Here is a 17,239-nt window from a genome sequence, read left to right on the forward strand (position 1 = left end):
TTGTCTTCTCTTATAAATAGCAAATTCGTTGGAATTAGAATTCAACCTATTTTTTTGAAAACAAATTTGTTTCTTATGTTTAAACAACTCATTTAGACCATCTATTCTTCTTTTCAAATCACCTTGTTTCTTTTTGAACAATTCACAAAGTTTTATTTTTCTATCAAACTCAAAATATAAAGCAGTCTCACTCTTTTTGAAGTAATCATTTTCAGCGTTCAACTTTTTATTTTGTTGAAAAAGATTTGTATTATCTCGAAACAAAAAATTAATTTTTTGTTTTAACTCCTTGTTTCTAGCATAGGATTCTTTCAAACTATCATGCAATTTTATAATGAAAGATTCAAGATTATCATCAGTTTCATCATTACTTTCAAATTGAGAGTTACAAGATGTTATCTCATCATCTCCAATGGCCATAAAAGCCAATTGAACAGATTTTTCATCCTCTTCAATTTCACCATCGGAGTTGCACTCATTCTATGTGAATTAAAATTTGTTGAATCTTGGTTTTCTTCCTGCTTCCTTCTTTCTTCTTCATCACTAGACACTCACTTGCATAGTGTTCAAGTTGGCCGCATTCAAAGCACTTATCAGTTTATTTTTTGTTGAACTCTAGCTTCCCTTTGTTTCTCAAGTTGTTGGACTGATTCGGGAAGGAGTTGTTAGATCTATTTTTTCTGAATCTCCTCTTATTGAATATTCTTTTGAAGTCTTGTGTGATGAGTGCAATATCACTATCATCACCTTCCATGTCATCTTCACGCATGGAGGCTATATCATCTTAATCTTGTGAAGTTTTCAGAACAATATTCTTTCTCACTTTTGTATCTTCTTTTTCCTGCACCTTGAACTTGAGTTTTAGCTCATACGAAGTCAGTGAATTAATGAGAGATTCAATAGGTAAGATATTTAAATCTTTAGCTTCCTCAATGACAGTCACTTTACTCTCTCAATCTTTCGATAAGGTATTCAGAATTTTTCTGTTTTTCTTACCTAGAAAGTATTCTTTTTCCAGTACCTCCAAATCGTTAATGAGGTCATTGAATCTACAATACATTTCATCAATATTTTCATGAGATTGCATCTTGAAGGATTCATACTTTGTAATTAGAATGGACTTCTTTTGTTCTCTAACATTCTCATTACTTTCATGAATTTCTCTCAGTTTATCCCAAATTTTCTTGGCTGACTTGCAGCCTTTGACTCTAATAAATTTATTTGAGTTTAAAGTAAATATAACACATTCATGGCTTTTGCATTTAATGTGAGATGAGCTCTATCCGCAACAGTCAGTTTACTTCTTGTTTTTTGTCTAGATCTCTGAGTATTTTCATCTATAAGAGAGGCATCATATGGACCTTCACTAATAATAAACCACAATTCAATATCAATAGATTGCAAAAAAATAATCATTATTTCTTTCCAACTCACATAATTTGACCCATTAAACATAGGTGGTCTAATGACAGAATGTCCTTAAAAAGACATAGCATTGTTGGTTGTCATCTTTACTCCAAAATCGATTGAGTTTAATATCTAGGAGACCAAACTCTGATACCAATTGTTATGCCCGAAGACAATCAATAAGACAATTAACAAGAAAGCAAGACTGCTTGGGAGTATAAGAGATAAATAATTTAAAGATCACAAACGTAACAATAAGTAAATAAAAAGAAAAGAATTGCAAACCAATTAACTACCCAACTCCTCTTGAGCTTGTAGATTAATTCAAACAAGCTTTTTCAAGTTGATGAATTACAATCACTCTTGTGTATAAAGGAAGGTTCACCTCTTCCTTACCCCGAACTGCACTCGGTCAAATCAGGACGTTTTACTATTCCTCAGGACAACTCTCACAGAACTACACTCATGAAATATTTACTCACAAATGAATAGCTTACAATGAACCTCACACCACTAAGACTACAAATCTTTTTTGAAGAGTATTTTCTCACTAAAATCACTCTAGATCTTTTGTATCTTCAGTGTGTCAAAGTTTTTTTAAGTATCTGACCAACCACTATTCATATAAGATCACAAAATGGCTCATTAATGCTTCCAACGGATAGAAAGTAGTTGAATAGTCAACTAGCCATTGAAATGTCGGACGTCCGATAGCCATATTTTATGCGTCCGACAGCAGGCAGTGAGTTTAAGAGATTTTTTTCAATTATTTCGGACGTCCGGTGCAAGTTTTTTATGCATCCGACAGCAAATAAAGAGATTTGAGAAATTATCTTATTTCTATCGGACGTCCGGTAGAGACATATTCTGCGTCCGATAGTTTTGTCAACTTCGAAGGATCCTATCGGACGTCCGAAGCATGTGTCCGAAGTTGTGCAATGATTATCGGACGTTCGGTACTGTCTTCTTGAGCGTCCGACAGATTCAGCACATTCTGTCTTTTTCAAATGTGTTTAATCTTTGAACATGATTTGTTTCATTTCTGAAAAAGCCTTTGAGGAGATGTTAGTAACATCCATTTGTTTTGTAATCATCAAAAGTTAGGGACCAAAGCCAACACACTTATTCATATTTATCTAACTTTATACATTCAGAACTCTAAACTTGAAAAGGCTAAGTTTAATTTACTAAAAATTATCCATGAAATAAGTAATTAGTATTAGCTTATTTATAGTCAAGACAACTAATTATTAAGTAAAATATCTTTAATTAAATTTGCTTCTATTTAAGTTATCGTTTCAAGGTTTATATATTTAAGTTTTGATGTTTTGTTCTAGTTAACGTGAGAATTTGGTTTTGTTACTTTTGTCTCTTTGTTTTGTATCAAATTGCAGTGTTTTTAAACTCGGATCGGACTGAACGATTAAATCGAGAATTGACCAAACATCCGGTCCGAGTCTCCTTAAAAAATCGCTAGTTAAAGAATCGGCCAAACCTGATCAAACTTGAGTTTGACAAAAAACCACTAAAACCGGAAAGAACCCAATCTCTTCCTTTCAAGCATTTGGGACCAAAATCTTCTTCCTTGCAAGCATTTGGGGCGTGCCTGGACGAGGTCCAACCAAATCTCTCCTTTCTCACCTTTGTTGTTGGGTTCGTCTTTTTTCAAGGTTTAAAGGATGGATACCTTCTTGCTCAGCTTTGAATCTATAAATGAGGGACAACTAGACAAGATCTATGATTAGATATTTGATGCAGTGCTTGATGCCTTCCTTGAACAAGATCCTGACAACGAAGTTGCTTGCGAGACTTGCACCAAGACCAACATGTTAATGGTTTTTGGTGAGATCACCACCAAAACAAATGTTGACTATGAGAAGATTGTGCATTGGAATTGGTCTTGACACTGATAATTGCAATTTCTAGTTAATGTTGGCTTCTTCTTCTTTTTTTAGTCTTTTTTTTCCATCTTTTGATCTATGACCAGCTCTAAGAGGAACAATCCAAATTAAGAGACAAAAATCATTCCCTAAATTTTTTTTACCCAATTTCCTGCAACTTAGTTCTGGAAAGATTTCAAATCAAATTGGATGAGAAAAAAAGAAAAGAGTAAGGCTTCATTTGGATCAAGAGAAAAGAACAAAAAAGAAAGTATCCTGAGAGAAATCTGTACCATTTCATTCATTTGGGAGTTTTAACATGGACAGAAGAGAAGGGAAATGAACGGATAGAACTCCCTCCAATTGGTGAAAATTTTTTAGCCCAAAAGTAGGAAGAAAAGGATGAAAACTTGTTGGGTGCCAAAAGATATTTTTAATATGACAATTTTGTCCTTTAAAAGCTGATACAAAAATTCATTATTCCCAATATATCCTAAAGTTTATTTGTAAAACCACTGATGCAAAGCTTTCTCAGCTCTTACTTTCAATACTTCCAACTAGATTCACTTGGCTTTCTTCCGTTCAACACCCACAATTCAATAACAAAAGATATTTCTTTGACTCAATCTCTTCTTTATTTCTTTCTTTGCTCAATCTTCTTTAGAGAATTATGGAAAAAGTATTTTTTTTGTGTAGATTGTTATTGTTTATATTCTAAATTTTTTTGTTCATTTTCTGTCATAAAATTCTTGTCTGCGGGAAATCTTGATTTTTATATTATTGATTTGTGATTATATCTTGCATAGTTATGGTACATGTAAGTTTCAGTGGTGATACATGAATATGAAATTTAAATCATACATTCTGTTTGTTTATTTGCCTGTGTAAGCTTCAAAGTATAAAATGATCAACACAGAGTCCATAAACAATATGTTAGCCTCTTTTATTGTAATAATGCATGTTTCTTTGAAATGATTACAAAGATAGTAATACTAGAAGTATTGTTTTGAATGGAGGCTGATCGTCAAAACCAAAATTAGAGATCTCCTTATTCATCATCCCCAAGAGGTTTCATGATTGTCCCTGCTCAAGTTACGATCCTGGGTATATAATAAGACTTAAATTACCTTGAAAATGGTCCAAAGTAAGGATTGGTAATAGCAGAGTTTAGAACTGTCGAAGCTTCTGCAAGTCTGGCGATGTAAACTTTGTCTTTAGGTAGGTACAAAAATTCTCCTTCAATTATCTCAAACCCACAGAGTTTGAGAAACTTGAAACATTCTTTAAATTTTCCTACCTCACTCTGTTATTGCAAATAAATTAATCAAGTATACAATATAGTAGATAAAAAAAAAACTTTGAATCCTATATTGTTAGTAGATACTCACGGTGCAAAAAAAAAGTTTCACAAGAATTGAGTGCTATAATGGTCATACAAATTATGTACGTGAAATATCCCAAGGGAACATTACATCTTCAAAGGCACCACATTGCTTTTCTTGATATTGGTTCTTGACATGCAGCCAAACCAAGCCGTACCAAGACCCCAAATCTCTGTAGCTTGCCCAAACACAGAGACACAATGGACAAGCATCTTTCTCTCTCTCTCTCTCTCTCTCTCTCTCTCTCTTCCCAAAAAGTCTATGCAATGTATGAACTGAATCTAGGACTAACCGTCATTTATATTGCCTAATCAACTTCATTTAGAGCAAGAAGAATTTTTCAATAAAGTTTGAATAGATAAAATGGTTTTTATGTCTCAATACCTTCATTTAAAAACATCTTTTACGTATTAGGATGTTACATTATTCTTATTATTTATTATAGATTATGTCAACACTTTAAAAACATTACTATTAGAGAACTCCTTTTTATATTGATATTTAGAGTTTTAGCATTGTACTTGATAATGACGCCATAACCTTTGTAAATAAATAAAATATGTTTTTTAATTATCTATTCATTCGTAAATTTCGTGTCCTAATACAAATCTTTTTAGATGGATAAGGAACAAAATGAAGTCGATGGAGAATATGACATTCAACAAAGGAAGCGACAATTGGTTGCTACTGAAATTGTTTGTCATGTAATAAAGATGATAATTGCTCGAAAACTAAGCCATGCAAGTTATGTCGATCGACCCATTGGATATCGGTCTGCACAATGTCATTTAGTACGAGAGGAATTATTGATGCAACTTAGTACAAATGGATATTTGAGTAAGGTTATCCGTATGGGGCCAAAAACTTTTAGGCACTTATGTGACTTATTGCAAACACATAGTGGTCTACAACCTACTCAAAGAGCCACGGTGCAAGAGCAAGTTGTTAAATTCCTCTATCTATTAACAATTCCCTCAAAAAATATCCCAATGTCATACTTTTATCGTCGTTCTAGAGAAACTGTTAGTCGTCATTTTCATAGAGTTTTACAAGCAGTTATAGCATTGGAGGATCAATTTCTTCACTAGCCTACGGGAGAACAAGTTCCTTCGGAAATACTTAATAGTGCAAGATTTTATCCATATTTTAAGGTGATATCAATTTTTCGACACCTTATTTTAAAAATTGTAAATTCATATAGAAATTATATTTTAACATAGTGTATAACTATCAGGATTGTGTGGGTGCAATTGATGGAACCCATGTTCGCGTTAAGGTGTCCAGCATTGATGCGGCAAAATATCGTGGTAGAAAAAAGCATCCAGCACAAAATGTGCTAGGTGCATGTTCTTTGAATATGAGATTCACATATGTTCTACCCGGTTGGGAGGGAACTGCATCGGATTCGATGATCATAAAAAATGCGCTCACTAGAGAAGATAAATTAATCATTCCTAATGGTAATACTTAGTTAATTATTCTTAGTGCATTTAATTAAGTAGTAACTATTTGATGTTTGTATAGCTAAATATTATCTTGTTGATGCTGGATTCATGTTGAGAAGGGGACTTCTTACACCTTATAGAAATATAAGGTATCACTTGAAGGAATACTCAAGTCAATAACCGCAAAACTTTCGAGAACTATTCAATTTGCGACATTCATCATTGCGTCATGCAATTGAGAGAGCATTTGGTGTCTTGAAAAAACGGTTTCCAATCATTGAAGATACTCAACCAACTTATAGTGTTGAAATACAATCACAAATTGTGCTTTTTTGTTGTATATTACATAATTTTCTCATGGAGTTTGATCTTGACTTGGAGTACATTAATGAAGTGGATGAGGAATTGGCACGTCAATCTCCATTGAAGGAAGAAAGTGGCAATATAAGTGCTGAAAAGATCATGCTCAAGGAGAGAGTTTAAGGAATGAAATAGCAATGCAAATGTGGAATGATTATATACTATGATAACCTGACTTGATGCTAATTTCTTTTGTTTAAGTTGTAATGCGATCCTTATTTTGTTAACTTGTACTCTTATATTAGTAGTGTGAGTTTATAAATGCAAGTTGCCACATGAATCTTCTTTTGTCTAATATAATTTTGTATGTTTTTGGATCTATAGAACCATGTATTCATAATAGAATTAATATAAAACTTTTATTTTGATGTAAATTCTGTTCTTGTTATGTTTTCTTCTACAAATATAGTTTGTGTACTTGGAAAAGCATGAAAAAATATCCAAGCATCATGAAGGAAAACAAGAAATGGACTCTAGAAATAGATGAAGTCTTCATTCAGGCCCTTTTGGATCAGCATTATAAAGGATCAGCATTATAAAGGATTTCATGTGGACGGAACTTTTACACCAACTGCATACAACAATATTATCAATGAGTTGAAGGAGAAACGTGGAATAGAATTTACCAAAAGTCATTTGAAGAATCGATTGAAGACACTCAAGGAACACTTCAAAGAGTCCTATGATTTCTTTAGAAATGGAAAATTGAGTGGTTTTTCTTGGAATCCATTCACAAAAACTTGGTGCGTTGAACCTGAAGTTTGGGAACAACTTCTACAGGTATATGCTAGCTTGACTGTTTTACTTTCTTTATTGCTTTTTTATTTTATCATTGAAATGATGCTTGTTTTTTCATTTTTCTTTTCATGTTCTTAGGAAAAACCTGAAGCTATAATGTGGAAGACTAAAATGGCTTTTGGTTCGCACATCAGAATCAGATTCGGATTCGAAATCGGATATCATGGGTTTGGAATGAGGTCATTCATTCCAATACATTTGTTTGGTTCAAGTACCTGAAATGTGTATCATTATTATAGTTGATGTTTGGTTCGTCAACTCTTTCGAAATGGAATATAATAAATATATTATAAACCACATTGTAAATGATAGTTATTTGCTCTTTGTAAATGGGATATAAGAAATTTTCACTAATTAAATATATTAGTATAAATGTATTCGTAAATTTAGCCTAACTGATTAATAATTTCTATTAGTAAACATGTATAATTATTAGTATAATTGATAATATTAATTATATTACATAAATTAATATACATTATATAATACATATAACTAATAATAATATTATTATAAGTTTGTAACTAATTAAATTAAATATTATATATATAATTAAATATAAATATACAAATGTTATAATATAAATATATAATTATAATTATATAATATATAAAAATATTAATTATACAAATATTTTATATAAATATAATATATATTACATATTAAATATAGTTATTATTATATATTATTATATTTAAAATAATAATTATAATTATAATTATATAACTTATTAATATTGCATACATGTATATATTATAATTATATGCACATATAATATACATTTATAAATATGCATATATTTTATAAATATATTATTATATAATATTAATAAATTTATAATATATATTATATAAGTATAATTATATTTAACTAAATAATTATAATATATAATTATATAATATAATAATATCATTATTATAATTTTGTAACTAATTAAATTAAATATTATATTTATAATTAATTATAATTATACGAATGTTATAATATAAATATATAATTATAATTATATCATATATAAATATTAATTGTTCTAATATTTTATATAAATATAATGCATATTAATTAGATATAGTTATTATTATATATTATTATATTTAAAATAATAAATATAAATATAATTATATAATTTATTATTATTATACACATGTATTTATTATAATTATATGCACATATAATATACATTTATAAATATACATATATATATATTATAAATATATTATTATATAATATTAAGAAATTTATAATATATAATATAAATATAATTATATTTAACTAAATAATTATAATATATATTTATATAATATACTAATATTATAATATAAATATAAGTATAAATATATAATATATATAAATATTAATTATACTAAATATTATGCAATGGGAAAATGACCTGTTTCATCCTTCACATTTTGCAAAAATATTCTTTTCGTCCCTCACTTTTAAAAGGAAGCAAATTCGTCCCTGACATTTAAAAATTAAACCTATTACATCCTTGAATCTAACTTTCAATCTGAATCCAACCATCCAATAACCCAGTAATAAATTTCGAAAATAGAATTGATAGATCATTCGGTCAATTTCATCATATTCACATGACATTTATTAAACCAAAAAAATAAAAAATATAACATAAAAGGCCATTCTTTGTTTGGGAATAGTAGAGTTTTTTTTTTGATAAATCTTTTCATGCACCATTAGTATATCCGCTTGCGAATCTAGATGTATATCATAAATATAAAATTTGGTATTTAAATTTAAATTAAAATAATATGGCGGTACATAAAACCGTCAGTGTATACAATGATAATGTAGAAAAGATTAATCTTTCTTTTTTATATTATAATTTTTCCTTTTTTCTTTTTAGATTTATTAAATTTTACATGAATATCAAGTTGAGTTAACCAAGTGATTTACCAATTACACCCCCAAAATTTGTAATCAGGTTGATTAGTGGTTTGATTCAGATTGAAATTTGGGTTTAGGGATGTAATAATTTTAGTTTTTAAATGTCGAGGACGAAATGGCTTCATTTTAAAAGTGAGGGACGAAAAGAATATTTTTGTAAAATGTGAATGATGAAACCGATCATTTTCCCTTATGTAATTATAAGATTTTGGAATCACACTTGGGTTTTGGACAAAACCCACCCTTTTACTAAGGAATGGAGGGATGCCAAATTTTTAGAAATCATTCCAAAATTTCAATTCCCATATTAGTGAACCAAATACCAGTTATGAAGTTTATTTCATTCTTTCATTCCGATACCCTTTTACCAAACGCCTCTTAAAGTTATCAACCATTATGACAGCTTAGAAGAACTTTTTGCTAAAGATAGGGCAACAGGACAGGGTGCTAAAATAGCGAGAGAGAAACGTATGCGTTGGATGAATGAACCAAATGGAGTGCAGTTTGAAAGTATTATTAAGATTGACGACATGCTATCTCAAAATGAGATTAGTCTAGAGAATTTCAATAATTCAAGCAAGGAGTTGGATGCACAACGATCAAAGGCTTGTAACAACAAACAATCTCAAGGTACAACAGCAACACAAGGTAAGAAAAGAAAAGTCACATGTGATGAAGAATTTGAAAGTTTGAAGGGTGCGTTTCACAACGTTGCTGATGCACTAAGAGAAGTTAATGCTATTCTTGAAAAATCTAGGCCACGAGTATATTCAGAGAAAGAGATTTATGATGAACTTGTTAATATTGGAGTTGAGGCAGACCTGATTGGTGATTATTATGTGTTCCTTTGTCAAAACACCGAGAAAGTAAGAAGTTTCTTTGGGTGCCTATCGGAAAGGAGTAGGAATATTTTGAACAAGCTGATGAATGGATTTTAGCCACTTTCATCAACATGAGCATGTTATCATGTTCGAAATACTATTGAAGATATAAGCTAGTTTTGGAAATTGAAGATGAATCCAATTACCCACTGCACATTTCATGTTTTAAAAGTACGTAGATCATTGGATGTATTTTTGTTTAGAAATTGATAGAATTTCTTTTGTATCAGGAGTAAATGCACATGTGGATTCAGAAATCTGAATGCTATGGGAAACCAAGTTGCATTCCATATAATCCTGGTTTATGTATATTTTGAGTTCACTTGGTTGCATTCCATTTTATTGACTTGGGTTGCATTCCATGAAAGCCTGGTTTATGTATTTTATGGTACCATGCACCTCTTTGCTTAATTATTTGTTGTTTTCACCAATCTTTGCACCACATAATGACACGCAAATGTAAATGACAAGTACCAATAACGAGCTGAAGTTTAACATTTGAGTAAAAATGGGCAAATAGTTCAAGATGCAAAAAAAAATAATAATAAAAGAACAACTTATTATTTGGGAACTCAACTTATTATTATTCACCTTGTGGGAATGGATGTGCAATTGTTTTAGAAATTTGTCTTGCCCAAATATTCTATTTATTGGAACAAGAAAACTAATCTTTGGACTTTGATTTAAAAATTGAAAGGGCAAATACGTAAAGTTGCATTCTCATAAAATTATTTCTTTCCATATCTCTCCAACTCTCAAATAAGGGAAATATGTTTCTTTTCTTTTCTTTCATTGACCTCCCAAACGAAATATGCATCTTTTCTCTTCTTTTCCTTTCTTTTCTAAGTTTTCTTTTCTTTTCTTTTCTTTTCTCTTCCCTCATCTACTCCCAAACTAAGCCTAAAAAGGAAAGAGAAGAGAGAGGAGGGAAAAGGGTAAATAACAAAGAAAAAGAGAGATTTCATATGTATTTGATTTGTGGGAAATAAAAGATAAGAAAAGAGTTATGATGAAAGGAAAGAAGAAAAAGAAACCAGGACAAAGTGAAAAGAAAAGAATAGAGGTGGCAAGTTAACATCGCATTAGGTTTGGCAGTTCCAAAATTTTTTTAATAATTTCTTTTGTTCCCATATTATTTTAACTAGTGTTGTACCCATTCGTTGAATACAAATTGCCTAAAAATAATAAATTATTTAGTGTAGTTCACAAAAATATTTGCATAAAATACAAACTTATTGTATAATCTATTATAGCCTTTCTTAAATACATTGTTATTCAAAAATAATCTTATAATGTAAATTTAAACATCTAATTCAGTGATTAATAAATTCAAAAAATGCAAAAAAAAAATTGACAATAGATGACATTCAAAAACTTGAAAATAGGGAAGATCAAATTTTGGCTGATCTTCTGTAAATAAAAGAATGGCCAACCCGTTACCAAAACATCAATTTTGGTACTTAATATAAATGGCTTAAAGGTTAATGTGAAAAGAAAAGAAGCCGAATGAAATATTAATAAAAGATAAGAATTCAGAATCAATCAAGTAATAGGAACACAGCAACCTTCTAAATCTGTTCATGGCTAATAGAAACCAAAATGAAAACATAAGATGTATTTTGCTATTAAATCAAAAAACATAAAAAAATCTAAATAGTCTGATGTATATTGCATGACGTGAACTGCTGTATGAGAATGAATTTGATGTCTTGCCATTTATGTAATCAGTGATACTTTCTTGTTCTTTAGAAACTTTCTACCAAAGTCTAAAAGAAAACATTGAAAACTGCACAAAATTTTTTTAACCCCAGAAACCTAGAAAATAAAAAAAAATTAATATGTTGTTGAAGATAATTAATAAATTGTCAAAGGCAATTAAAAAATCGTGTGAAAACACATAGTTCAAAAGGCTACTTTTAAATCACTAACCAAAAAAACAATATGTATTCTACTTGAATTGAAGAGTGAATCCATAAATTGAAATAACAAATTAATTACAAAAACCTTACCAGAAATAAAAACCAAACTGTAACTTTTGAAGACTTAGAAAATTCAAATTCAATGACCTAACTATGAAGAAGGTATAGGAAATTACAGATCACATATAGCGAGTATAAACAACGTCCAAATGCGGTCCTTGCATTGAAGGGAATAAAAACGAAGTTTCAAATCCGGTCCTTGCATTGAAGTAAAAAAAAAACTTTCCAAAAATATTGTGGAAAAGTGTAAATATTTGCACTGCTTGATAAAGTGATGAGTAATAGATCGATAACCATATATATGAATAAAAATGTAGAGCATCTTCGATAGCGATAATCTGATAAAGATAATCTAATATTTGAATTGATATTTCAAACTTTTGAGTTGAATATAAGAGAGAGTTAAAAACATAATTCAAAATTATTTATACTAATCCCCATGAAATTTAGGCTTGACGATTAAGGTTAAGGAAAAAAAAGGTGAGAGAATGAAAGAAATAATTATGAAAGGATTATCTAGAATTGTAAAGTTAAGAGAAAAAAGAGGGATAGAATAGTGTGGGTTATTAGGGGATTAACTCATAGAGTGTGTTACACCTACTTGCTATGTCAATACGGTTACCCGCCCGCGGGGGGTTAGTGGGGAGGGGGTTGGGCCTAGGGGTGGGGCTGGGGCAGGTGAAATATTTCCCCCCCCACTTAGAAACGGGGCGGGGGGCAGGGGAGTGTTACCCCCACCCCATCTCCCGCCCCGCCACCCGCTTTAAAAAAATAAATATATAAAAAATATATAAATATAATTATATATATAATATATAATTTAATTAGTTATAAACTTATGATAATTATATTATTAGTTATATGTATTATATAAATGTCTATTGGTATATATAATATAATTGATATTATTAATTATACTAATAATTATACATGTGTACTAATACAAATTATTAATTGGTTATATTAAATTTAATAATACATTTATACTAAATCTCTAATTACACTTAATACAATAATATTTTTTTCTTAAAAAGGCACAAGCACAATAATGAATTAGTGATTGTATTTGTGCCAAAAGTGAAAATTTGACTACTTTAGTTATATTTATTTCATCATGTTGGATTGTATGCAAATATTTTTCGTTCGATTGTTTTTGTAAGATTCAATTGTAAAATTATAATGAATAATAATTTGATGATGTGTTAATATTTTAGTACTTGATTATTTGCTAAAATTTAACTATAATAAAATTATATAACAAATTTTTATTAACTCCGTGGGGAAAGTGGGGCCGGGGGAGCGGGGGACGGGGGATGGGGCGAGGGCGGGGGGAGTTTGTAGGCAGCGGGGCGGGGGATGGGAGAGGGGTCTCCCGCCCCATTGCCATCCCTATATGTCAGTAAGCCACGTAGGAAAGAGGTAAACTATAAGGATAAGGATAAGAATACGACTTTATTATATATATATATATATATATATATATGATTGGAATTTTATTTTTTCCATAAATTTCATGCTATGCACTATGTCTTAATAACGCACTTAATAATAAAATTTATTAAGAATCCTATTAGGAAACTACTTGTCGTCTCGTTAAGCCACGTAGAAAAGAGAAAACATGAAAGGATAAGAATAAGGATACGACTTTATTATATATATATATATATATATGATAAGTATAATTAACCCTTTTTTATTTTTTAAACTACAATGTTACCTATAGCCTTTAAATTTTTTAAGTGCAGTCCTTTAGGACTAAATTTAAACTCATGAAATATGTATGTAAAGTTGTAAGTCACCAATTTATAGGGAATTTTTTTATATACTATTTTAACTATATATCATTACCAGATATTTATGATGTATTTATGATATCATCCGATTCGATTCCTGATTAAATCCTGTCGAACTCATTGACCCTTGACCCCTGAGTTCGGTCGAGTTGATACTCGGTTCGAATATGAAAATATAGTCAAATTGGTGCTACAATTTGACTCCGATGCCATACCAACTAATCTCTTAATATTCTTTACCTTAATCGTGAAAGTATAATTGTGCAGGAGTTCATTTCTCAACTTTTCCACATCAAAATGATCCAAAATTAATTATTGAATAATGTTTAATTCAGTTCTATTTTTTTTAAGCTACTCTCCACCTACCTACCATTTTGAATATCATCTTTGTCTCTCACTTCCTTTCTCCTTAAGGTCCAAAGAAAAAGCTCTCGAAACCTTAAACTTATACATAAGAGGATTATATAAGATTTTCAAAACTCGTAGGCATTGTTTGCAAATATGTTCAATATAAAGAATTGCTTTTGAAAAATATTTTTCCAATAATAAGATTAGGGGTTAGGCTAACATAGGCAGTAAGCATGTATACCTGTACATAAAGCATACTGTTTAATAAATTTGTTATGAAAAAAATATAAATAGGAAGAACAAACTGTTGATTAAGAAATTTGTTTATTGATGATATGAATATATAGACAAATACTACCAAATCTAATTTGTAATATGTATAACATATAAACATCCATATGTAAAAAATAGAAACATTCATATACAACAATAAACAAAGTTAGTAGTAAGGCATTGTTATTTTACTGGAAGCATATTTTATTTCAAGACTATTAGAGAATTCCAAAAATACCTAATTATCACTTTATAAGGGCAAAAAGGTTCAAATTTGACTTTGGACAAACATTCTGGGTCTTTTTTTTTTTTTTTTTAAACAACGAAGGTTCTCAGTTGACTTTTTTAGTTTCTCCTAAGACAAATCTTCTTTATTAAGGTGATTGAATTTTTTATTTTATTTTGGATGAACTTCTTTTGCCTATTTGGATAAAAGAGTTATTTTCTCTCTAGCTAAACTCTTAATTCATCTAATAGTTATTTATTAGAGGCAATATATCAAATTATTTTAAATTCAATAACATTAAAAACTTAAATTTGAAATAAATTGTGTTGGGGAATTCTTTTGGTATTAATAAACTGAATGCCATTCAATAAAAGGTACAATTCAAGAATAATGAAAACATATAAATTCAAATAGTATTAACACAAAAGTGCATCGATCAAAATTTGTATCCATGAATATAGTACAAATAAAAGAGAAATTTAGAACATAGAGATACAAAAAACTAATTAACATAGGACATAATCCATAGGCAGATATAAGCAAGTGAGATATAAAATGCAAAGCAACAAAAGTTGCAAAAAAGGAACATTTCAAAAACAAAAAGAAAAAAGAAATACAAATTAAGAGGCTTATTGAAAGTGTCATAAATGATGATCTAAATAAGCAAAGAGAGATATTATTTGTACTCTTTTGCTTGTTAGTAACAATCCTTATAGCTTTTCTAACTCACATGAAAGGATAAAAATGCCTATAATTTTCATTATAAGTTTAATGAATTTATAGGGGTATTTTTTTTTTATTGAATTTACATAGTTAAAATGTCAAAGAATCCCCATACAAAAAATACCTATAAATCATGATATCCCTAAACAATAGACACAGATATGAGAATTTCTAAAATCAAGGAGGTGAGACATCTTTTTATTTGTTTTAGTTGCTTAAATCCTATGTTGTTTAGTATAGAATATTTCAGTGTCAAAAGAAGTGCCATTAACAATTCCTTAAAGCAAATAAGATATGTAATTAAAATGTCAAAAGAAGTGCCACTAACATTTGCTTAAACAAATAATGACATATGCTTTGTTAGGAAAGAACTCTTGCGACAAAATATCAAAATGCATCAAAAGAGGTAGAATATAATGGAAGACTCCGATAGCACAACCATGAGCAATAAAACAAAAGGAAGGTAAGAAAAGCATAATGAATAAGGAAAAGAGTTATTCATAACAAGGGAGAAGAGAATAAGAACCAGCAACGCATAGCAACATAACAAAGAAGAATAGAAGAAGAAGATAATGTTGAACAAAGAATACGGGTAAGGATTAAGGATGTACATGAGCCTAATTAATGCCAAAAACTACAATGTTCAATATTCTTTGTGTATTTTTAATAAATTTGAAATTGTGCTCAAACTTGACATGTATATCAACCGAGTTGAACTTAACGAGCTTTTATGAGACCAAGCTCATATCTTCAACTATTTACATATGAATTTTTTAATCTTACACTAAATTTTGTTAATTCTTCACTTGATTTAGTTGGTGAACCAAGATCAGATAAGCTTTTATTGAGTATTGAGTAACTTAATTCAACTTGTGAGATACACAAAAACATATTTTGCCCACATCAATGTGAAAAAGTGCTTCCATATCAAAATAATACAAATTGCTAAGAAAAAGTTTAAACATTATCATAACACATAGCTTGTCGAAACACCCTTAAACCAACACATGAAAGCCACTTGAATAATAACACTAGGAGTATTTCTTTTCTATTACGGAGAGGTGCTTTAAAAAAAAGTGACATAGGTGATGAGAAGTTGAATAGTTCTGGCTTAGTTACTAATTACCTGTTATTTAGTGCATATGTCCATAGTTCAATTGTGCATATTTCCAGCTTCAAAGCAAAAATTATGCGTGTTTCCACCTCTAAACCTCAATTTAGGGTTCGTTTGGAAGTGGAGGATTTGGACAGAAAAGAAAAAGAAAGATGAGAAAGTTAAATTTTCCTTCATTTGTTAGTTTTTAGTAGGAAATAAAAGAAGGAAAATGGAAGGATTTAAGAGAATGAATACTAGGCAAAATTTTTCCTCCCAAATTGGAGAGAAATGGAGAGAAAGTTGGAGGAAACTCGTGAAATTTTTTTTACCTCCGTTTGGATTAGCTGTTTTTGGGGGTGTCTTTGAAAAATTTTATTGTAGCAAAGTTTTTAGAGTATATTTTGGGATATTTTTAGAAAATATTTTGAAATATTTAAGAGTAGTAGAGTTTTAAAAATATATTTTGGAAAATTTTTAAACATTAAAAAAATTTAGACTACTTTTTATGGTACCTTTTAGAATACTTTTAAAAATTTTTTATAGTATTTGAAGAATAGAAGGATACAAACAGAAACAAATATTTAATGACTTTCATATCCAAAATCATTCCACTAATTCTCAAAACTCCCAAACAACATAACAATTCCTTCTTTTCTCTTCTCTTCTCTCATAACTTAAGTTTCCTTCTTCTCTTTCTATCCTAAACTCCCAAACTTAGCCTTAGTTAGGGATGTAATCGAGCC

The sequence above is a fragment of the Coffea arabica genome, chromosome 8c (assembly GCF_036785885.1).
Source record: "Coffea arabica cultivar ET-39 chromosome 8c, Coffea Arabica ET-39 HiFi, whole genome shotgun sequence".
NCBI classification, from domain to species: Eukaryota; Viridiplantae; Streptophyta; class Magnoliopsida; order Gentianales; family Rubiaceae; genus Coffea; species Coffea arabica.